Here is a 21,706-nt window from a genome sequence, read left to right as displayed (position 1 = left end):
AATCCTCCACTACCACTCTCTGGCTTCTTCCATTAAGCCAATGTTTAATCCAATTTACTACCTCGCCATGTATACCTAGCGACTGAATCTTCCTAAGTAACCTCCAATGCTGGACCTTGTCAAAGGCCTTACTGAAGTCCATGTAGATAACAAACACTGCCTTCCCTTCATCCACTTTCCTGGTAACCTCCTCGAAAAACTCTAATGGATTGGTTAAACATGAGTTACCACGCACAAAGCCATGCTGACTCCCCCTAATAAGTCCCTGCCTATCCAAATACTTGTAGATCCTATTTCTTAGTACTCCTTCCAATAATTTACCTATTACCAACGTCAAATTTACCAGCCTATAATTTCCCAGATTACTTTTAGAGCCTTTTTTAAACAGGGAACAACATGAGCTATCCTCCAATCCTCCAGCACTTCACCCATAGATACCGACATTTTAAATATATCTGCCAGGGCCCCTGCAATTTCAACACTAGTCTCCTTCATGGTCTGAGGGAATACCCTGTCAGGTCCTGGGGATTTATCTACTCTGATGTACCTCAAGATAGCAAGCACCTTCCCCTCTTCAATCTGTATAGGTTCCATGACCTCACTACTTGTTTGTCTTATTTCCATTGACTCCACACCAGTTTCCTTAGTAAATACAGATGTAAAAAACCCATTTAAGATCTCCTCCACTTCTTTTGGTTCCATATGTAGCCGACCTCTCTGATCTTCAAGAGGACCAATTTTATCCCTTACTATCCTTTTGCTCTTAATATACTGTGACGGCGTCATAAATTACCCCTATGAACTGTGCTCGATTACCCCTATGAACTGTGCTTGTTTTTAAAAGAGAGAGAGAAAGAAAGAGAGAGACAAAGACTAACTTTTGGACCGTCACTTTAAGGCATGAGGAGGAATTGAGACTAACTTTTCTGCTGAGTTGGAGAGAGAGAGCACCGAGCTCTCTATGGTCGCTATGGTGACCGAGGGCAGCGTTATTTGATGGACAATCGAGGTTATGGTTTCTCTGGAGGTAGTTTATACTTCCCAAGGACATTGCCTGCTTGTACATTTCTTACACAGACAAAGGAAGGAGGCGTTATTTGAATGACAGTTGGTACTCAGTATGGTGAGATAAATAGGACGTCAGATGATAGACCTTAGACACATGTTTTTGGACACTGAATGAGCTTAGTTGTGCCCACAGAAAAAGTGGGTATTGGAGGATCGATCGGGCGGCTTGATCAGTGGCCCTTGCAGTGAGAAAAGGGATTGACTGGCGGGGAGTTGTCCATGTGTCCAACCCTTGCCAGGGTTGAGAGCTCCACCACAGGAAAACGGTCCCCTTTGTTGAAGTCACAGTCAGTGACTTTTAAAGGGTTTCAGAGGACAACAGGAAGATCGACGGCGTCAACTCACCTGAAGACTCAAATCTCTCTCTCTCTCTCCATCACTACTCAACTCAACACCATGAACTGAACTGAACTTTACTCATTGTTGTAAGACTATGTATTTACCCCTAGACTTGAAGAAGCTTGGTTTTCATATATATATTTCCACGCTTACTGATAATCATTGCTAACCTGTTTGATTTATCTACATTTATATTACTGTATTGTGTAGTTACTAATAAATATTATTAGTTAATAGCAATACTGGACTCCAAAGTGTTTTCCATTTCTGCTGGTTCTTTAACCTGTCACGGGGTATGTGACAATACCTGTAGAAGCTCTTTGGATTATCCTTCACCTTGACTGCCAAAGCAACCTCATGTCTTCTTTTAGCCCTCCTGATTTCTTTCTTAAGTTTTTTTTTGCACTTTTTATACTCCTCAAGCACCCTATTTGCTCCTTGTTTCCTATACATGCCATACATCTCTCTCTTCTTCTTTATCAGAGTTCCAATATCCCTTGAGAACCAAGGTTCCTTATTCTTATTCACCTTGCCTTTAATCCCGACAGGAACATACAAACTCTGCACTCTCAAAATTTCTCCTTTGAAGGCCTCCCACTTAGCAATCACATCCTTGCCAGAGAACAACCTGTCCCAATCCACGCTTTTTAGATCCTTTCTCATTTCTTCAAATTTGGCCTTCTTTCAGTTTAGAACCTCAACCCGAGGACCAGATCTATCTTTATCCATGATCAAGTTGAAACTAATGGTGTTATGATCACTGGAACCAAAGTGTTCCCCTACACACACATCTGTCACCTGTCCTAACTTGTTTCCTAATAGGAGATCCAATATTGCATCCCCTCTAGTTGGTACCTCTATATATTGATTTAGAAAACTTTCCTGAACACATTTTACAAACTCTAACCTTTAACAGTATGGGAGTCCCAATCAATATGTGGAAAATTAAAATCCCCTACTATCACAACTTTATGTTTCCTGCAGTTGTCTGCTATCTCTCTGTAGATTTGCTCCTCCAGTTCTTGCTGACTATTGGCTGGTCTATAATACAACCCCATTAATGTGGTCATACCTTTCCTGTTTCTCAGCTCCAACCATATGGCCTTGGTAGACAAGCCCTCTAATCTGTCCTGCCTGAGCACTGCTGTAACATTTTCCCTGACTAGCAATGCCACCCGCCCCCCCATCCTTCATTCTTCTTCCTCTATCATGTCTGAAACATCGGAACCCTGGAACATTAAGTTGCCAGTCCTGCCCCTCCTGCAGCCAAGTTTCACTAATGGCTATAATGTCGTAATTCCATGTGTCAATCCACACTCTCAGCTCGTCAGCCTTCCCCACAATACTCCTTGCATGGAAATAGACACACCTCAGAAGATTATTACCACCACTCACAACCCTTCTATTTGTGACGTTGCATGAACTTTTAAATCATTTATTTTCACCCCAGCTCCACTATCTGCTCTGGCATTCTGGCTCCCATCCCCCTGCAAATCTAGTTTAAACCCTCCCCAACAGCACTAACAAACCTCCCTGCAAGGATATTGGTCCCTTTGTAGTTCAGGTGTAACCCATCTCTCTCGTACAGGTCCCATCTGCCCCAGAAGAGGTCCCAATGATCCTGAAATCTGAAACCCTGCCCCCTACACCAGTTCCTCAGCCATGTGTTCAACCGCCAGAGCATCCTATTCTTATCCTCACTGGCACGTGGCACAGGTAGCAATCCTGAGATTACCACCCTTGAGGTCCTGCTATTTAACTTCCTACCAAGCTCTCTATACTCAGTCTTCAGGACCTCCTCACTCTTCCTTGCTATGTCATTGGTACCGATGTGCACCACGACATCTGGCTGATCACCCTCCCACTTCAGAATGCTGTGCACGCGATCAGAGACATCCCTGACCCTGGCACCTGGGAGGCAACAAAGCATCCGGGAGTCTCTGTCACGACCACAGAACCTCCTTTCTGTACCTCTAACTATCGAGTCCCCTATCACTACCACTCTCCTCTTCTTCCACCCTCCCTTCTGCACTGCAGAACCAGACTCAGTGCCAGAGATCTGGCTGCCGCAGCTTGTCCCTGTCATAAGGCAATGGCTGGGAACGGACCCAAGTGCAAGACACAGACACTGAAGTACTAGGGACAGGACTAGGATACACGGCGATGGCAAGGACATGGACAGGAAAACCAGGAACCTGGAACAGGACTGGACAAGAGAGCTAGGAGCCCGGGCTTGGACTCTGAGCCAGAGACTGGACAAGGACCCAATACTTGGGTCTTGCTTCTGGCTCGGACCCCAGAACTAGGCAAGGGCGAGGCTTGGCAGGCAGGCAGGACGAGGCTGGAGTATACAGCTTGAGGATGGAGGTGAGGCTTGGCAGGAGGCAGGAGGCTGGAGGCGAGGCTTGGGGCCAGGCAGGAAGCTGGAGGTTTCAGGCTTGGGGCCAGGCAGGAGGCTGGAGGCTTCAGGCTTGGGGACAGGCAGGAGGTCGGAGGCTTCAGGCTTGGGGCCAGGCAGGAGGTCGGAGGCTTCAGGCTTGGGGCCAGGCAGGAGGCTGGAGTCTTCAGGCTTGAGGCTAGGCAGGTTCCTCCTGGGCAGGGCGCGGTTCACCTGGGCAGGGCGCGGTACTCCTGGGCAGGGCGCAGATCACCACCCAACGGAAGCATGGGACAGGAAGGGACAGAACTAACTGCAGGTAACGGCAAGACAGCCTGGCTTACCCGACAGAGGCAAGGGACAGGAAGGGAGCTAGGTACAGGGTGGCTCCAGGACAAGACTGCAGGCGAGATGAGGCGAGAGTACCAGCAAGATAAGGCAAGGCTTCAGGCAATGCAAGGCGAGACGAGAACTTCAGGTGAGGTGAGAATTACCGGCAAGACAAGGCAGGGCTTCGGGCAAGGGAATAAGAGGAAGGGATACAAGGAGTAGGGACAAGAACAATCCAGCAGCTACGGCCTGGTCTCTGAAGGTATTTATGCAGCCAGCCCCAAGGACCATCAGCTGACTCAATTAGAGCTCAACAAGAACAAAAACAGGGTAGACAGGAAAACCCGGAGAAAGGGTCGATGGACCGGACCATGAACTGGAATACGAACTTCACGGACCAGACCATGACAGTCCCAGGTAAGTCATCCCCCCCGACTGTAGTCAAATCGGTATACTTGTTTTTGAAGGGAACCCTGCTCTGCCTGCCCTTTCCCCTTCCCTCACCTGACGGTAATCCAATTACCTGTGTGCTGCTCCTTTGGCGTAACTACCTCCCTGTAGCTACGATCTATAATCTCTTCATTCTCCCGAATGATCCGCAGGTCATCCAGCTCCTGCTCCAGTTCCCTAACGCGGTTTGTCAGGAGCTGCAACTGGATGCACTTCTTGCAGGTGTTATTGTCAGGGAGACCGGAGGTCTCCCTGACCTCCCACATTCTCCAAGAGGAGCATTCCAACATCCTGCCTGGCATTCTCTCAACTCTGAACAAACAGAACAAAACTTACCGCAACTTACCCTCGCCTCTGCCTGTTGGGGACTCACAGATGAATGAAATGAATGAAAACAGCCTCGACCAACTTGATTTACCCAATCTATGTTCAATGGTTCAACATAATATAAGGTTCAGCCTGCTGAGTTCCTCCAGCATTTTTGTGACAGTGAAACCACATCTGCAGCCAGAGGCCTAGAACAGGAGATCACGTCATGGAAATTCCTGCTGACTGTTATCATCTGGTACAACGTTTTACATGAGGTGAATCGTGTCAGCAAGCTGCTCCAGAGCCCACAAGTGGGAATCGATGTGCTACAGCACGAGGTGGAATACGTTCTGAAATTTCTCAAGGAATACAGAGAGAACGGCCTTTCATCTGCCCAAACAGATGCCAGAGACATAGCTGAAGAGATAGGGGTGCCAATGGTCTTTCCTACTGCACGAATCAGAAAACCAAAACACCAGTTCCAGTACGAGTCCCAAAGTGCAGATCCTTCCCTGACAGTGGCACCCGAGGAACGGTACAAGAGAGAAGTTTTCCTTCCACTAGTGGACTCTGCCATCACAGGCATTAGTGAGCACTTCAAGCTGATGGAGTCATTTTACAGTCTGTTTGGCTTCATTTTTGGAAGAGAGGAAATGAAAAAAGCCACCCAAAGTTGCACACTGAAAGACAGCTGCGTAAACATGGAGAGGACACTTGGTGATGTGGATGCTGAGGCCCTTTTGCGCGAGGTGTCGGCTGCTGTCAGTGCCGTGCCTGCAAAAGAAACCACTGGCCTGCAGATTCTGAGCTACATTTACAGCAACTATCCGGTTGAACTGTATCCGAACCTCACCATCGCTCTAAGAATCATCCTGACAGTGCCTGCGACTGTAGTGAGTGGAGAGAGAGTTTTTCGAGGCTAAAGCTCATCAGAGGACAACCATGCTCTTACATTTCTGTCAGCTCTTGCTCAGGTATCAATTGAGCATGAAATAACAAGATCGCTGGACAAAGATGAGCTCGTTAAAGCGTTCTCGGCACTCAAGCATAGGAGGCTGGTGAAGTTCTCGTGGTAAGTCTCTTAACACATTTTTAGGAGAAAAAAGTTTATAATTAAAATAATAAAATAAACCACGTATTTCCCTCAAAATGTGTATAGGCAATTAGGCGGTGTTTCCACAAATCACAATTTCTCTCTCCCGCTTGCGTCCCCTCTCTTTCTCCCACTCTCCTCCTGTTCGCTCTCCAGACCTTTTTGTGTACAGTTCTGGTCACCGAATTGTAGGAAAGATGTCAATAAAATTGAAAGAGTACAGAGGAGGTTTACTAAAATGTTGCCTGGGTTTCATCTCCTACGTTACAGAGAAAGATTGAACAAGTTAGGTCTTTATTCTTTGGAGCGTAAAAGGTTGAGGGGGGACTTGATAGAGGTGTTTAAAATTATGAGGGGTATTGATAGAGTTGACGTGGATAGGCTTTTTCCACTGAGAGTGGGGAAGATTCAAACAAGAGGACATGAGTTGAGAGTTAAAGGGCAAAAGTTTAGGGGTAACATGAGGGGGAACTTCTTTGCTCAGAGAGTGGTAGCTGTGTGGAACGAGCTTCCAGCAGAAGTGGTTGAGGCAGATTCGATGTTGTCGTTTAAAGTTAAATTGGATAGATATATGGACAGGAAAGGAATGGAAAGTTATGGGCTGAGTGCAGGTCGGTGGGACTAGGTGATAGTAAGAGTTCGGCACGGACTAGGAGGGCCGAGATGGCCTGTTTCTGCGCTGTAATTGTTATATGGTTACAGCTTTCCGTGGTGCTGAAAGAGCGCGAGACACAGTTTGTTGTAAACTTCCAGTAGTTACCTTTCAGACACCGTTCATTGAATAAATAAAGTGCGAATTTTCATTAAATATGACATTGCTTTTGTTATTAATTTAATTAGAGGGAAATTGTTTAAGCTGTTCTTATGTCAGCTGATACCTAACACATAGTGCCATTCAATGCAGAGTAGCTGCTGAGAAGGGCGAGGCTTCCCACTCCAAAGCAAAAAATGTCATTGTTTCAGTTTTTAATTAAGAGAATTGTTTGGATTATGTTGCGCTGTCTGTCCATTATGCTGAAAGTGCATATACTGCATCAACGTTTAAGTCTGAAATTATACGATTATTAATGCAAACCAATTTGAATATTCGCTTCACACATCAAAGTTGCTGGCAAACGCAGCAGGCCAGGCAGCATCTCTCGGAAGAGGTGCAGTCGACGTTTCAGGCCGAGACCCTTCGTCAGGACTAACTGAAAGAAGAGCTAGTAAGAGATTTGAAAGTGGGAGGGGGAAAGGGAGATGTAAAATGATAGGAGAAGACAGGAGGGGGAGGGATGGAGCCAAGAGCTGGACAGGTGATAGGCAAAGGGGATATGAGAGGATCATGGGACAGGAGGTCCAGCGAGAAAGACAAGGGGGAGGGAGAACCCAGAGGATGGGCAAGGGGTATAATCAGAGGGACAGAGGGAGAAAAAGGAGAGTGAGAGAAAGAATGTGTGTATAAAAATAAATAACGGATGGGGTACGAGGGGGAGGTGGGGAATTAGCGGGAGTTAGAGAAGTCGATGTTCATGCCATCAGGTTGGAGGCTACCTAGACGGAATATAAGGTGTTGTTCCTCCAACCTGAGTGTGGCTTCATCTTTACAGTAGAGGAGGCCGTGGATAGACATGTCAGAGTGGGAATGGGATGTGGAATTAAAATGTGTGGCCACTGGGAGATCCTGCTTTCTCTGGCAGACAGAGTGTAGGTGTTCAGCAAAGCGGTCTCCCAGTCTGCGTCGGGTCTCGCCAATATATAGAAGGCCACATCGGGAGCACCGGACGCAGTATATCACCCCAGCCGACTCACAGGTGAAGTGTCGCCTCACCTGGAAGTACTATCTGGGGCCCTGAATGGCGGTAAGGGAGGAAGTGTAAGGGCATGTGTAACACTTGTTCCGCTTACAAGGATAAGTGCCAGGAGGGAGATCAGTGGGGAGGGAACGAATGGACAAGGGAGTCGCATAGGGAGCGATCCCTGCGGAAAGCGGGGGGGGGAGGGAAAGATGTGCTTAGTGGTGGGATCCCGTTGGAGGTGGCGGAAGTTATGGAGAATATGTTGGACCCGGAGGCTGGTGGGGTGGTAGGTGAGGACCAGGGGAACCCTATTCCTAGTGGGGTGGCGGGAGGATGGAGTGAGAGCAGATGTACGTGAAAATGGGGGAGATGCGTTTGAGAGCAGAGTTGATAGTGGAGGAAGGGAAGCCCCTTTCTTTAAAAAAGGAAGACATCTCCCTCATCCTGGAATGAATAGCCTCATCCTGAGAGCAGATGCGGCGGAAACCGAGGAATTAAGAGAAGGGGATGGCATTTTTGCAAGAGACAGGGTGAGAAGAGGAATAGTCCAGATAGCTGTGAGAGTCAGTAGGCTTATAGTAGACATCAGTGGATAAGCTGATTCCAGAGACAGAGACAGAAAGATCTAGAAAGGGGAGGGAGGTGTCGGAAATGGACCAGGTAAACTTGAGGGCAGGGTGAAAGTTGGAGGCAAAGTTAATAAAGTCAACGAGCTCAGCATGCGTGCAGGAAGCAGCGCCAATGCAGTCGTCGATGTAGCGAAGGGAAAGTGGGGGACAGATACCAGAATAGGCATGGAACATAGATTGTTCCACAAAGCCAACAAAAAGGCAGGCATAGCTGGGACCCATGTGGGTGCCCATAGCTACACCTTTAGTTTGGAGGAAGTGGGAGGAGCCAAAGGAGAAATTATTAAGAGTAAGGACTAATTCCGCTAGACGGAGCAGAGTGGTGGTAGAGGGGAACTGATTAGGTCTGGAATCCAAAAAGAAGCGGAGAGCTTTGAGACCTTCCTGATGGGGGAAGTTGTTCCTCCAACCTGAGTGTGGCTTCATCTTTACAGTAGAGGCGGCTGTGGATAGACATGTCGATTTCTCTAACTTCCGCTAATGCCCCACCTCCCCCTCGTACCCCATCCGTTATTTATTTTTATACACACATTCTTTCTCTCACTCTCCTTTTTCTCCCTCTGTCCCTCTGAATATACCCCTTGCCCATCCTCTGGGTCCCCCCCCCTTGTCTCTCTTCCCGGACCTCCTGTCCCATGATCCTCTCGTATCCCCTTTTGCCTATCACCTGTCCAGCTCTTGGCTCCATCCCTCCCCCTCCTGTCTTCTCCTATCATTTTGGATCTCCCCCTCCCCCTCCAACTTTCAAATCTCTTACTAGCTCTTCCTTCAGTTAGTCCTAACGAAGGGTTTCACCCTTCGCCATCCACTGCACCTCTTCCTACAGATGCTGCCTGGCCTGCTGCACCTCTTCCTACAGATGCTGCCTGGCCTGCTGTGATGTGAGTTGCTTGAACTTCCAGCATCTGCAGAATTCCTGTTGTTCGAATATTCGCTTTTTTTCTTTCTTTTTTTGGGAAGCGGGGGTAGGGCCCCACATTAACCCTTGAAACGGGCCCCCAGATGCTTATGGCCGCCTATGCTTATATCAGCGGTGTATGTCATGAAATTTGTTAACTTCACGATTATATATAAATTACTGTAAGAAGTGTATATGAAAAAGAAAATTAAATTAAATAAGTAATGCAGAAAGAGAGGAAAATACAGAAGGAGCAATCATAGATTCATTAGCCATTCAGGAATCTGATCGCGTTGGGAAAAAAAGCTGTTCCTGAGACGCTGAGAGTGCATATTGAATGGCTCAAGACATTATACTCCTGTTTAAAAAAAAAGCACGAAGCGGTAAGAGATTTGCTAGGCTCGCACTACCGTAAAGTTGCGTGGCAGCTGGATTGTACGAAGTTTACTGTAGTTGAGTGCTTATTACGGTTCCCTATCGAGCGCACAATCTGTGACTTTTACGGTTACCATTGGCCTGCGAATGAATTATAGTTTATTACAGTGGACCCAGATATTCCACTGGATAAAGTCTCCGCTTCCAAAGCAGTCGGAGCTGGCAGCGGCTGCTCATCCAGAGCGAGCTTTCGAGTAACGATTTGAAAAAAGTTGTTTGGGCTGAAGCCAAGAGTTGGAAAAGTTGAGGGACATTTTCCAGCGGAGACCTGATAACTTTGGTCTTTACCATCGCAGGTAACTTGTAGTGGACGTTAGTCTTAAACGTTGTTCACATTGTACTGGGTCTTGCAAAATGAAATCAAAACTCTTTTTTAAAAAAACTCACTGTGGTCTTCTATTAACTACCCCTTCTCCAGCCCTGTATCTCCTTCACCAATCTACTTCCCAGCTCTTTACTTCACCCCGCCCCTTCCAGGTTTCACCTATCACCTCGTGTTTCTCTCTCCCCTCCGTCTACCTTTTAAATCTACTCCTCAGCTTTTTTTTGCAATTTATTTTTTATTGAATTTCATCATCAAACATTTCCATAAGATGTATTTCAGACTGTACATATATATCATATAATCATATTTGTCACAAATCTCCACATAATTTTTATCTGAGGAAAGGAGAGGAAAGAAAGAGCAATCGAAAGAAGAAAACCGTACAAAGTAGGGAGTGATTTTTTTTTACAACATATTCATTGACTTGTGAGAATAAAATCAGGCCTATGAGGTGTTTGTAGTTAAACCATTTTCCCAGTATGAATAAAATTGTTCCAACTTATGATTAACAGATGCTGTTATCTTCTCCATTTCGTAAATGTCCATTGTAATTTCCATCCATACATTTAAAGTTGGGCTCTCCTGTGATAACCATTTCCTGGTAAGGGTCTTTTTACCAGTCACCAGCAGTACATTCATTAAATATTTATCTCTTTTCAACCATTCTTGAAGTATATCCTCAGCTTTTTTAAAAACTCCAGTCCTGCCGAAAGGACCCGTGTCCAGGTGGCATCAGTGGGAAAGGTCCCGGGTTCGAATCCAGCCAGCCGGCTCCCCTGCGCGCTGGGTTACGAGCTGGTGATCTCTTTGGAAATGAATCTCGGCAGAAACCACCGCAGTGAGTACGTCAGGGAGGCGTGGAGAGAAATCGTCGCTAACCGGAGAAACTCCGCCTGTGACGTTCCTTTCCCTTCCTTACTTCCTACCGAAGAGTCTCGACCTTACCCTTTTCTATAGATGTTTCCTGGCCTGCTGAGTTCCTCCATTTTTGTGTGTGTTGCTTGGATTTCCAGTGTCTCCACTCCACATTTTCTCTTGCTTGCAACTGTAACATCTAATTCCTCACTGACGCGAATCCGTTTCCGGTCTGGTCGCATGATAACCCTCCGGCAGCCTTGCCAGTCGTTTTACTGCGCCTCCACTTAACCCGGATTCATGCAGGTATTAGTAGCTTCTCAGTTTCATTATCTAAGCTATACGCTCAGGTTCCATTCCGAAGCTTAGATTCGGTGCAGAGGGGACGTTAATGCGAAACACTTAAACTGAGCCAGTTTTGAAGAAGGGGATGCTCTGACAGCAACTGTCTTTCAATCAATATCGCTGAAATAAATCTAGTAATTCTTATTGCTTTGTGGGAGCTTTCTGTTTACATTGATAACAGTTTTTCCCATGTTTGAACAGATAATTGGCTACGTAATGTTTTTGAATCCCCAATCGTACAAATTGCTATTACGAAAACAAACTTCTCTGAAGAACATCAGGGGTAAGAGCAGGATTAGTTTAACTCCACCTTCATTATGATCATGACTGATCTGCCTGCGGACTCATCTCTACCTACCTGCCTTTCACATTACCCTTAATTCCTCTACAATGCAAAAACCTATCTAATTGTGTCAGAAATATTTCTGCTGAGGTGCCTCCTATTGTTTCCCTGAACAGAGTGTGCCACGGATTCACTATCGGGTCATCCACAGGGCCGCACCCCAAAAGCGCGCGTTTTCCAAGCGGATCCTGGAGCTACCAAAACATAAGGCCGCTTCTGACGAAGTGCCGATACAGCTTGGCGCCAGTGTTGTCGCAGTGGTTGCCAGAGTGAAGTCGTAAACAAGATCAAACTGCCTTAGGGACCCCGGTTCCGGATTTCTTCCTCGAGGTTTACTCCCGAAGCCTTTCCCATGGGTGGGTATGGCCGCAAGGCAGCGGAGGTTTAAAATCAGAGTTTTCCTTCCCCTAGGCGGACTGCCGTCCAAGGCTGACGAGATACCTGCCTGATCCTAGTCTCTGCCCCAACGGATTTAACATTTTGCTCTTTAGATGTTGTATCATCTCTCACCATTGTCCCGATCTCATCCTTATTTATGTGTGCTGCTCCCAGTCTTTCCTACTTATCCTTCTGTATTGCTCTGGGATGTTTAATTCCCACTCAACTACATCCTGCAACTATGTTTCTGTAATAGCCACTAAATCATACCTCTTTGTACTGAATTTTGCCAAAGACTTACTGACCGTGTTTCAAATACTATGAACTGTCAAAGTGCCTTTACACCTGTTGTCCTTTGGAATCTAGTAATCCTTGTATCTTTTACATTGGGCTTGTCTGTACTCCACCCTTTTCTCTGTTCCAGTGTTTGCTGTGGTCTTGGCCTTATTTCTCTTTGTCTTTCTGCAATGGATTCCCAACTCCCCCCATATTAGTTTGAACCCCCACCCCCAACAGCACTGGCAAACCCATCTCCCACAGAATCAACTCTAATGCCTCAGGAATCTGAAATCCTCCTTTCTGCTTCTCTACTCAAGCCACATATTCATCCTAATGATTCTGTTACTTTGAATCTCAAGGTTGCAACCTGTGCCACATGCTGGTCAATGTTCCCTCTGGTTCTCTTTTATGGCTGCATGGACCAACCATTTCTCTGAGCAAGAAATTTTTACAAGGCCTGAAAACTGCATGGCAATTTAATTGTTTCTTTTTCATAATATACGTGCAAGGAATATTCAGAATGAAATTTTAAAAATCGTGTAGTTTTGATTTTATTTATTAATTGAAGGGTATAATGAAAAAGAGTACAACAAATAAAATCTTCCACGTTTCATAAACTTTTAAACTTAGACAGCGTCAGCATTCAGCAGACCGGCAGTTTATTAACAGTGAGCTACCAATTTCCATGCAACACGCATAAAAGTTGCTGGTGAACGCAGCAGGCCAGGCAGCATCTCTAGGAAGAGGTACAGTCGACATTTCAGGCCGAGACCCTTCGTCAGGACTAACTGAAGGAAGAGTGAGTAAGGGATTTGAAAGTTGGAGGGGGAGGGGGAGATCCAAAATGATAGGAGAAGACAGGAGGGGGAGGGATAGAGCCAAGAGCTGGACAGGTGATAGGCAAAAGGGATACGAGAGGATCATGGGACAGGGAGGTCCGGGAAGAAAGACAAGGGGGGAGAGGACCCAGAGGATGGGCAAGAGGTATATTCAGAGGGACAGAGGGAGAAAAAGGAGAGTTGAGAGAAAGAATGTGTGTATAAAAATAAGTAACAGATGGAGTACGAGGGGGAGGTGGGGCATTTGCGGAAGTTAGAGAAGTTGATGTTCATGCCATCAGGTTAGAGGCTACCAAGATGGAATATAAGGTGTTATTCCTCCAACCTGAGTGTGGCTTCATTTTTACAGTAGAGGAGGCCGTGGATAGACATGTCAGAATGGGAATGGGATGTGGAATTAAAATGTGCGGCCACTGGGAGATCCTGCTTTCTCTGGCGGACAGAGCGTAGATGTTCAGCAAAGCGGTCTCCCAGTCTGTGTCGGGTCTCGCCAATATATAAAAGGCCACATCGGGAGCACCGGACGCAGTATATCACCCCAGCCGACTCACAGGTGAAGTGTTGCCTCACCTGGAAGGACTGTTTGGGGCCCTGAATGGTGGTAAGGGAGGAAGTGTAAGGGCATGTGTAGCAGTTGTTCCGCTTACACGGATAAGTGCCAGGAGGGAGATCAGTGGGGAGGGATGGGGGGGACGGATGGACAAGGGAATTGCGTAGGGAGCGATCCCTGTGGAATGCAGATGGGGGGGAGGGAAAGATGTGCTTAGTGGTGGGATCCCGTTGGAGATGGCGGAAGTTACGGAGAATAATATGTTGGACCCGGAGGCTGGTGGGCTGGTAGGTGAGGACCAGGGGAACCCTATTCCTAGTGGGGTGGTGGGAGGATGGAGTGAGAGCAGATGTACGTGAAATGGGGGAGATGCGTTTAAGAGCAGAGTTGATAGTGGAGGAAGGGAAGCCCCTTTCTTTAAAAAAGGAAGACATCTCCCTCGTCCTAGAATGAAAAGCCTCATCCTGAGAGCAGATGCGGCGGAGACGGAGGAATTAAGAGAAGGGGATGACATTTTTGCAAGAGACAGGGTGAGAAGAGGAATAGTCCAGATAGCTGTGAGAGTCAGTAGGCTTATAGTAGACATCAGTGGATAAGCTGTCTCCAGAGACAGAGACAGAAAGATCTAGAAAGGGGAGGGAGGTGTCGGAAATGGACCAGGTAAACTTGAGGGCAGGGTGAAGTTGGAGGCAAAGTTAATGAAGTCACTGAGCTGAACATGCGTGCAGGAAGCAGCACCAATGCATTCGTCGATGTAGCGAAGGAAAAGTGGGGGACAGATACCAGAATAGGCACGGAACATAGATTGTTCCACGAAGCCAACAAAAAGGCAGGCATAACTAGGACCCATACGGGTGCCCATAGCTACACCTTTAGTTTGGAGGAAGTGGGAGGAGCCAAATGAGAAATTATTAGGAGTAAGGACTAATTCCGCTAGACGGAGCAGAGTGGTGGTAGAGGGGAACTGATTAGGTCTGGAATCCAAAAAGAAGTGTAGAGCTTTGAGACCTTCCTGATGGGGGATAGAAGTATATAGGGACTGGACATCCATGGTGAAAATAAAGCGGTGGGGGCCAGGGAACTTAAAATCATTGAAAAGTTTAAGAGCATGAGAAGTGTCATGAACATATGTCGGAAGGGATTGAACAGGGGCGGATAAAACCGTGTCGAGGTATGCAGAAATGAGTTCGGTGGGGCAGGAGCAAGCTGAGACAATAGGTCTGCCAGGACAGGCAGGTTTGTGGATCTTGGGTAGGAGGTAGAAACGGGAAGTGCGAGGTGTGGGAACTATAAGGTTGGTACCAATTTCCATTCAGTGTTTATTTTTAAAATTTGTAACAATGTTGTCAGTTTTCAAGTTACAACGTAAATCTGTTGAAGCTCTAAAATGTTTCAAAGTAAAGGTTGTGGTACGTTTATTATTTAGAATATTTATGGATTATGTTCATTAACACATAATTAAATACAGGGCATTTCACAATTATATTAACAGATTTTGAAATTATGTTAATATTATATAAAAGAAAATTCCAGCTGCATGGCAACAAAGGCTATGTGCATGGGACCATTTCAGTTACTGTTTGGCTGCACACCCACGCTGCTTAGAGAGAACAGTGGAGAGATTACTACCTTTAAGTTCCATGTTTTCATTTTATCTCCTAGCTCCCTAAGGTCAGCTTGTAGGACCTCAGAACAACATATAAAATGCTGGAGGAACCCAGCAGGTCAGGCAGCATACACTGAAGGAAAATGTAGTCAGCGTTTCGGGTCGAGATCCCTTATCAGGTCTGGAAAGGAACCTCTGGTATATTTCCCTTCCCAAGCAATCCCCTACCACGATAGCTCTGACCCTCTTTTTTCCCTGCCCTCTTGTGCAGCTGAATCACTCACGGTGTCTCTTTCTTCACCCTAGAACCTGGCTACTGTACATGGTCACAGGAGGGGCTGTACTAGGAATTCAAACGTGACTGCATTTGGAGGGGTATGCTCAATATACCCTCGATGACTACGTTAATAGATGCTCCTCTACAGCTCGTTACTGCAAGTATCTAATCAGCCAGTCATATGGCAGCAACTCAATCCATAAAAGCATGCAGGCATGGTCAAGAGGTTCATTTATTGTTCAGACCAAACATCAGCATGGGGGAAAAATGCTATCTTAAGTGACTGACCATGGAATGATTGTTGGTGCCAGATGGGGTGGTTTGAGTATCTCATAAACTACTGATCTCCTGAAGTTTTCACGCATAACAGTGTCTAGAGTTTACAGAGAATGGTGCGGAAAAATAAAAAAAAAACTAGTGAGCAGTAGTTCTGTGGGTGAGAATGCCTTGTTAATGAGACAGGTCAGAGGGGAATGGCCAGACTGCTTCAACCTGACATGAAGGTGACACACATCAAAGTTGCTGGTGAACGCAGCAGGCCAGGCAGCATCTGTAGGAAGAGGTGCAGTCGACGTTTCAGGCCGAGACCCTTCGTCAGGACTAACTGAAGGAAGAGTGAGTAAGGGATTTGAAAGTTGGAGGGGGAGGGGGAGATCCAAAATGATAGGAGAAGACAGGAGGGGGAGGGATGGAGCCAAGAGCTGGACAGGTGATTGGCAAAAGGGGATACGAGAGGATCATGGGACAGGAGGTCCGGGAAGAAAGACAAGAAAGACAAGGCGGGGTGGGGGAACCCAGAGGATGGGCAAGGGGTATATTCAGAGGGACAGAGGGAGAAAAAGGAGAGTGAGAGAAAGAATGTGTGCATAAAAATAAGTAACAGATGGGGTACAAGGGGGAGGTGGGGCCTTAGCGGAAGTTAGAGAAGTCGATGTTCATGCTATCAGGTTGGAGGCTACCCAGACGGAATATAAGGTGTTGTTCCTCCAACCTGAGTGTGGCTTCATCTTTACAGTAGAGGAGGCCGTGGATAGACATGTCAGAATGGGAATGGGATGTGGAATTAAAATGTGTGGCCACTGGGAGATCCTGCTTTCTCTGGCGGACAGAGCGTAGATGTTCAGCAAAGCGGTCTCCCAGTTTGCATCGGGTCTCGGCAATATATAAAAGGCCACATCGGGAGCACCGGACGCAGTATATCACCCCAGTCGACTCACAGGTGAAGTGTTGCCTCACCTGGAAGGACTGTTTGGGGCCCTGAATGGTGGTAAGGGAGGAAGTGTAAGGGCATGTGTAGCAGTTGTTCCGCTTACACAGATAAGTGCCAGGAGGGAGATCAGTGGGGAGGAATGGGGGGGACGAATGGACAAGGGAGTTGTGTAGGGAGCGATCCCTGCGGAATGCAGAGAGATGGGGGGAGGGAAAGGTGTGCTTAGTGGTGGGATCCCGTTGGAGGTGGCGGAAGTTACGGAGAATAATATGTTGGACCCGGAGGCTGGTGGGGTGGTAGGTGAGGACCAGGGGAACCCTATTCCTAGTGGGGTGGTGGGTGGATGGAGTGAGAGCAGATGTACGTGAAAATGGGGGAGATGCGTTTAAGAGCAGAGTTGATAGTGGAGGAAGGGAAGCCGCTTTCTTTAAAAAAGGAAGACATCTCCCTCGTCCTAGAATGAAAAGCCTCATCCTGAGAGCAGATGCGGCGGAGACGGAGGAATTGCGAGAAGGGGATGGCGTTTTTGCAAGAGACAGGGTGAGAAGAGGAATAGTCCAGATAGCTGTGAGAGTCAGTAGGCTTATAGTAGACATCAGTGGATAAGCTGCCTCCAGAGACAGAGACAGAAAGATCTAGAAAGCGGAGGGAGGTGTCGGAAATGGACCAGGTAAACTTGAGGGCAGGGTGAAAGTTGGAGGCAAAGTTAATGAAGTCAACGAGTTCTGCATGCGTGCAGGAAGCAGCGCCAATGCAGTCGTCGATGTAGCGAAGGAAAAGTGGGGGACAGATACCAGAATAGGCACGGAACATAGATTGTTCCACAAAGCCAACAAAAAGGCAGGCATAGCTAGGACCCATACGGGTGCCCATAGCTACACCTTTAGTTTGGAAGAAGTGGGAGGAGCCAAAGGAGAAATTATTAAGAGTAAGGACTAATTCCGCTAGACGGAGCAGAGTGGTGGTAGAGGGGAACTGATTAGGTCTGGAATCCAAAAAGAAGCGGAGAGCTTTGAGACATTCCTGATGGGGGATGGAAGTATATAAGGACTGGACATCCATGGTGAAAATAAAGCGGTGGGGGCCAGGGAACTTTGATTTTTGCTCTTGGTTCCATCCCTCCCCCTCCTGTCTTTTCCTATCATTTTGGATCTCCCCCTCCCCCTCCAAATTTCAAATCCCTTACTCACTCTTCCTTCAGTTAGTCCTGACGAAGGGTCTCGGCCTGAAACATCGACTGTACCTCTTCCTAGAGATGCTGCCTGGCCTGCTGCGTTCACCAGCAACTTTGATGTGTGTTGCCAGATCTAGTAATTGGTTGATTCTTAACTGCCTTCTCCGTTTGGGCAGTTAGGTCCAGGCAATAACTATCTTCAATGCCCACCTTGTAGTGGAAGTAGCATAAGTAGTGGATACAGTCCAGTCCACTCAAAGGAAAAGCTCTCTTTGCCATTGAGTGCTGTCACAAGAAAGCAGCATCCATCATCAAGGGAAGAATAGGTCCTGTTCCACCAATTTCAAGAACAGTTATTACCCTACAACCATCAGGCTCCTAAACCAGTGTGGATAACTTCACTCATCTCAACTCACAACCGGTGGATTTACTTTCAAAGACTGTGCAACTTGTGTTCTCAATATTATTTATTATTATCATTTTTTTTATATTTGCATAATTGGTTGCATGTCAGTCATTATGTGTAGTTTTTCATAATTTTTCTACAGTATTTCTTTCTCCTGCAGTGAATGCCTGCAAGAAAATGAATCTCAGGGTAGTATATGGTGACATAGACGTACTTTCATAAGTAAATTTGAACATTCTGTAAATGACTAAGTTGGACGTAGCAACCCTACACTTGGGTGTTGTAAATTGACAAAAACAACAAGTGCTGGAAAAATTCAGTTGATATTGTGCCTGTGGAAATTATGTTAATGTTGTATGTTCAGGTTAATCAGAACTGGGAAGGAGAGAGACATGTCAATTTCAGATGCAGTGAAGGTGGAGGAGGGAGGATAGGACAAAGGGAACATCACTGATAAGTTGAGGCCAGATTTATCATTGTGGTAGGTCATGGAGGTTATTGTGTCAATGGATTATTGATGGCAGAGGGAGAAATTGATTCATGCCTTGAAGTGAAGTTAGTTAGACAATGAGTATAGACAAATCCAATGTTTAAAAAAAATTACGAAGTCCTGGGACACTGTAGGTTAGGCTGTGCCAATAGAGAAGGAAACCCTGACACAACATGGATGACCCTACAGTAGAACTGGCTGCTTCAGATACACACAGAAGATGTGCTGCTTGCCATTGCAGAATGTATTTCTTTCTGTCTCTAACCATCACTGTTAACCCACGTCCTGGATAATCTCTACAACTTATTTCCATCAGCAACCCTGGACTCTTCCCAACCCAGATATACTCTTTGTCCTATCATCCCTTTCCCCCCCTCTCCCCTCCCATCTGTCTCTCCCTCTCTCATCTGTCCTGCAACTTAAAACTATCTTGTTTTCTTTCTCTCCCAGTACTGATGGAGGGTCTCTTCGTGGTTTAGCCTGACCTGCTGAATTTCAGATTTTTAGCAATTGCAGATGTTTCCATTTTTTTGATGTACGTGTGATTAAAAATGAATCTGAAACTAAATTAGAATATAAGTCAAAGTACATTTATTATCAAAGTATGTATACTTCATACATCCTTGCAATTTGTCTTCTTACAGGAAGCCACAAAACAAAGAAACCCAACAGAACTCATTAAAACAAAAGAAGACTGTCAAACACCCAACGTGCAGAGGAAAAAAGTGCAAACAATAAAAGTAAGCAGTTGCATTCAGAGCTGAAGTTTTAGGAAAGTGAGATCACACCGTGATAGTTGCAGACCACAGCCACAGTTCAGTGCAGAGATGAGTAAACCCTGTGGAGTAACAAGTTGAAGTTCAGTGCGGAGATGAGTAAATCTCGCTGAGCAGCAATGTGAACTGGCCCATACCTTGCCTCCGGTCCTGACAGCCTGTCCTTTTCAATCTGGTCCGGTGCTCAAATTGCCCGGATCTTGCTCTCAGACCCGGGCCCTGCCATTTCGATATGCCCTGCCACCTCAATTCGGCTTATACCCAACTTTTCCAGTTTGGCTCAGTGCTTTAATTGATCAACCCTCTGGTGCTTCCTCGCTCTCAGGCCCATCAACTCGGCTCGCCTTGACTCTGCCGAATCAATTCTCCAACTTTCGGTAATTCCCTCCCCCTCCCTTCCTCCATCCCAATTTCACTCTGCCCCCTCCCCCAGCTGCCTACTACCTCCCTCATGGTTCTACCTCCTTCTACTACCCATTGTGCTTTCCCCTATTCCTTCTTCACCTTCCCTGCTTCCCCTCCCCCATCCCTTGACCTTTCCCCTTACTGGTTTTTCACCTGGAACCTACCAGCCTTCTCCTTCCCACCCTCCCCCCACCTTCTTTACAGGGCCTCTGCCCCTCCCCTCTACAGTCCTGACGAAGGGTTCTGGCCCGAAACGTTGACTGGTTCATTTCCACAGATGCTGCCCGACCTGCTGAGTTCTTCCAGTGTGTTGTGAATGTTGCTTTGACCCCAGCATCTACAGAGTATTTGGTGTTTACGAATCAAATTGCCTCCAAGTTCACAACATGAATGGCCAAACACTGGCTCATTCCCCGCTCTCCGGCCTGGATCCCACTGCCTCAGTTCAGCCCGTGCACACCACGCTGAGCCGTCCTGCACCTTCGAGACCTCAGTTCCCACTGCAGAAGTGCCAGGTCACAGGGGCACTTCAACGGCTCAACCCCGTCAGGGAAGTTACAGTCTATTGTTTGTGGCGAACGTTTTGCAAAAGAAAGTGTAATTAATGGTATTTAATTGTTTTATTTGCCACTAGCACACAGTCGCTGAGCTTCACCAGTGTCATTTTAAACCAGGACCTTCTTAAGAGCAAGGATGTGATTTTGAGGCTCTATAAGGCCTCACCTGGAGTATTGTGAGCAGTTTGGGGCCCCTTATCTTAGGAAGGATGGCTGTCACTGGAGAAGGTTCAAAAGAGGTTCACGAAAGTGTTTTCAGGATTGAATAGCTTGTCATATGAAGAGCTTTTTATAGCTCCGGGACTGTATTCACTAGAATTCAGAAGAATGGGGGGGTGGCCTAATTGAAATCTATCAAGTGTTGGAAGGCCTCAATGGAGTGGATGTGGAGAGGATGTTTCCTAAGGAGAGTCTAAGACCAGAGGACACAGTCTCAGCATAGGAGGATGCTCTGTTAGAACAGAGATGAGGAGGAATTTCTTTAGCCAGAGTGGTGGAGCTGTGGAATTAATTGGCACAGGCTGCTGTGGAGGCCAAGCCATTATGTATATTTAAGGCAGAAGTTATTTATTGATTGGTCAGGGCGTGAAAGAATAGGTGGGAGAAGGCAGGAGATTGAGAGGGAAATTGGATCAGCCACAATGAAGTGGCGGAGTGGACTCGATGACTCGATCAAGTGGCCTAATTCTGCTCCTATATCTTATGGTCTTATATCAGGAGTCTCACTTCTACCTACAGTGCGCCCTCACAGTTGCAGGGGCCCAGGTTCAAGTCTAATTTCAGGTACTGTCTAAGTGGAGTTTGTGTCTTCTACGCATTACCTTGTGGGTGCCCTGGTTTTCCTTCTGCATTCTAAAAGCCCAAATAGGTTAGTTGGCCATTGTAAATTACTCCAGTGTGGTTTAATTACGAGAAGAATCAAAGGATTTGTGAGAGACAGCAATCTGCAGGGATAGAGGGGCTTTTGAACAAAAGGGGGGAACTACGCTCATCTGTTGAGATGTTCCCACAACCAATTACCTTACTTTAAGCACTCTTTATCTTGTTATTTCATGTTCTGGTTGTTTATTGCTATCTACTTGTATTTGCATTTGCACAGCTTGTTGTCTTCTGCACTCCGGTTGATCTTTCATTGATCCTGTTATAGTTACTGCTCTATAGATTTGCCACCTATGCTGCAGGAAA

General features: G+C 46.5%; 1 protein-coding gene across 3 annotated transcripts in view; it reads left to right on the top strand.

Moving 5' to 3' along the window:
- Window positions 1-10,931: 10,931 nt before the first annotated feature.
- LOC140200056 (nucleoside hydrolase-like) overlaps window positions 10,932-21,706 on the top strand; it is a 40,828-nt gene continuing 30,053 nt past the window's right edge. The window contains exons 1-3 of one of the 3 annotated variants that reach the window (XM_072262751.1): window positions 10,932-11,192; window positions 15,533-15,601; window positions 19,428-19,523. The gene's annotated coding sequence lies outside the window, so the exon portion shown is untranslated. Of the gene's footprint in view, window positions 11,193-11,690; window positions 11,931-15,532; window positions 15,602-19,427; window positions 19,524-21,706 lie in introns of all 3 variants that reach the window. The other 2 variants (XM_072262752.1, XM_072262750.1) reach the window with 2 other exon arrangements.

This window comes from Mobula birostris, chromosome 7, assembly GCF_030028105.1.
Source record: "Mobula birostris isolate sMobBir1 chromosome 7, sMobBir1.hap1, whole genome shotgun sequence".
Classification (NCBI taxonomy): domain Eukaryota; kingdom Metazoa; phylum Chordata; class Chondrichthyes; order Myliobatiformes; family Myliobatidae; genus Mobula; species Mobula birostris.
The sequence above is the reverse complement of the archived record's forward strand: the minus strand, read 5'-3'. Positions and strand labels throughout refer to the sequence as shown.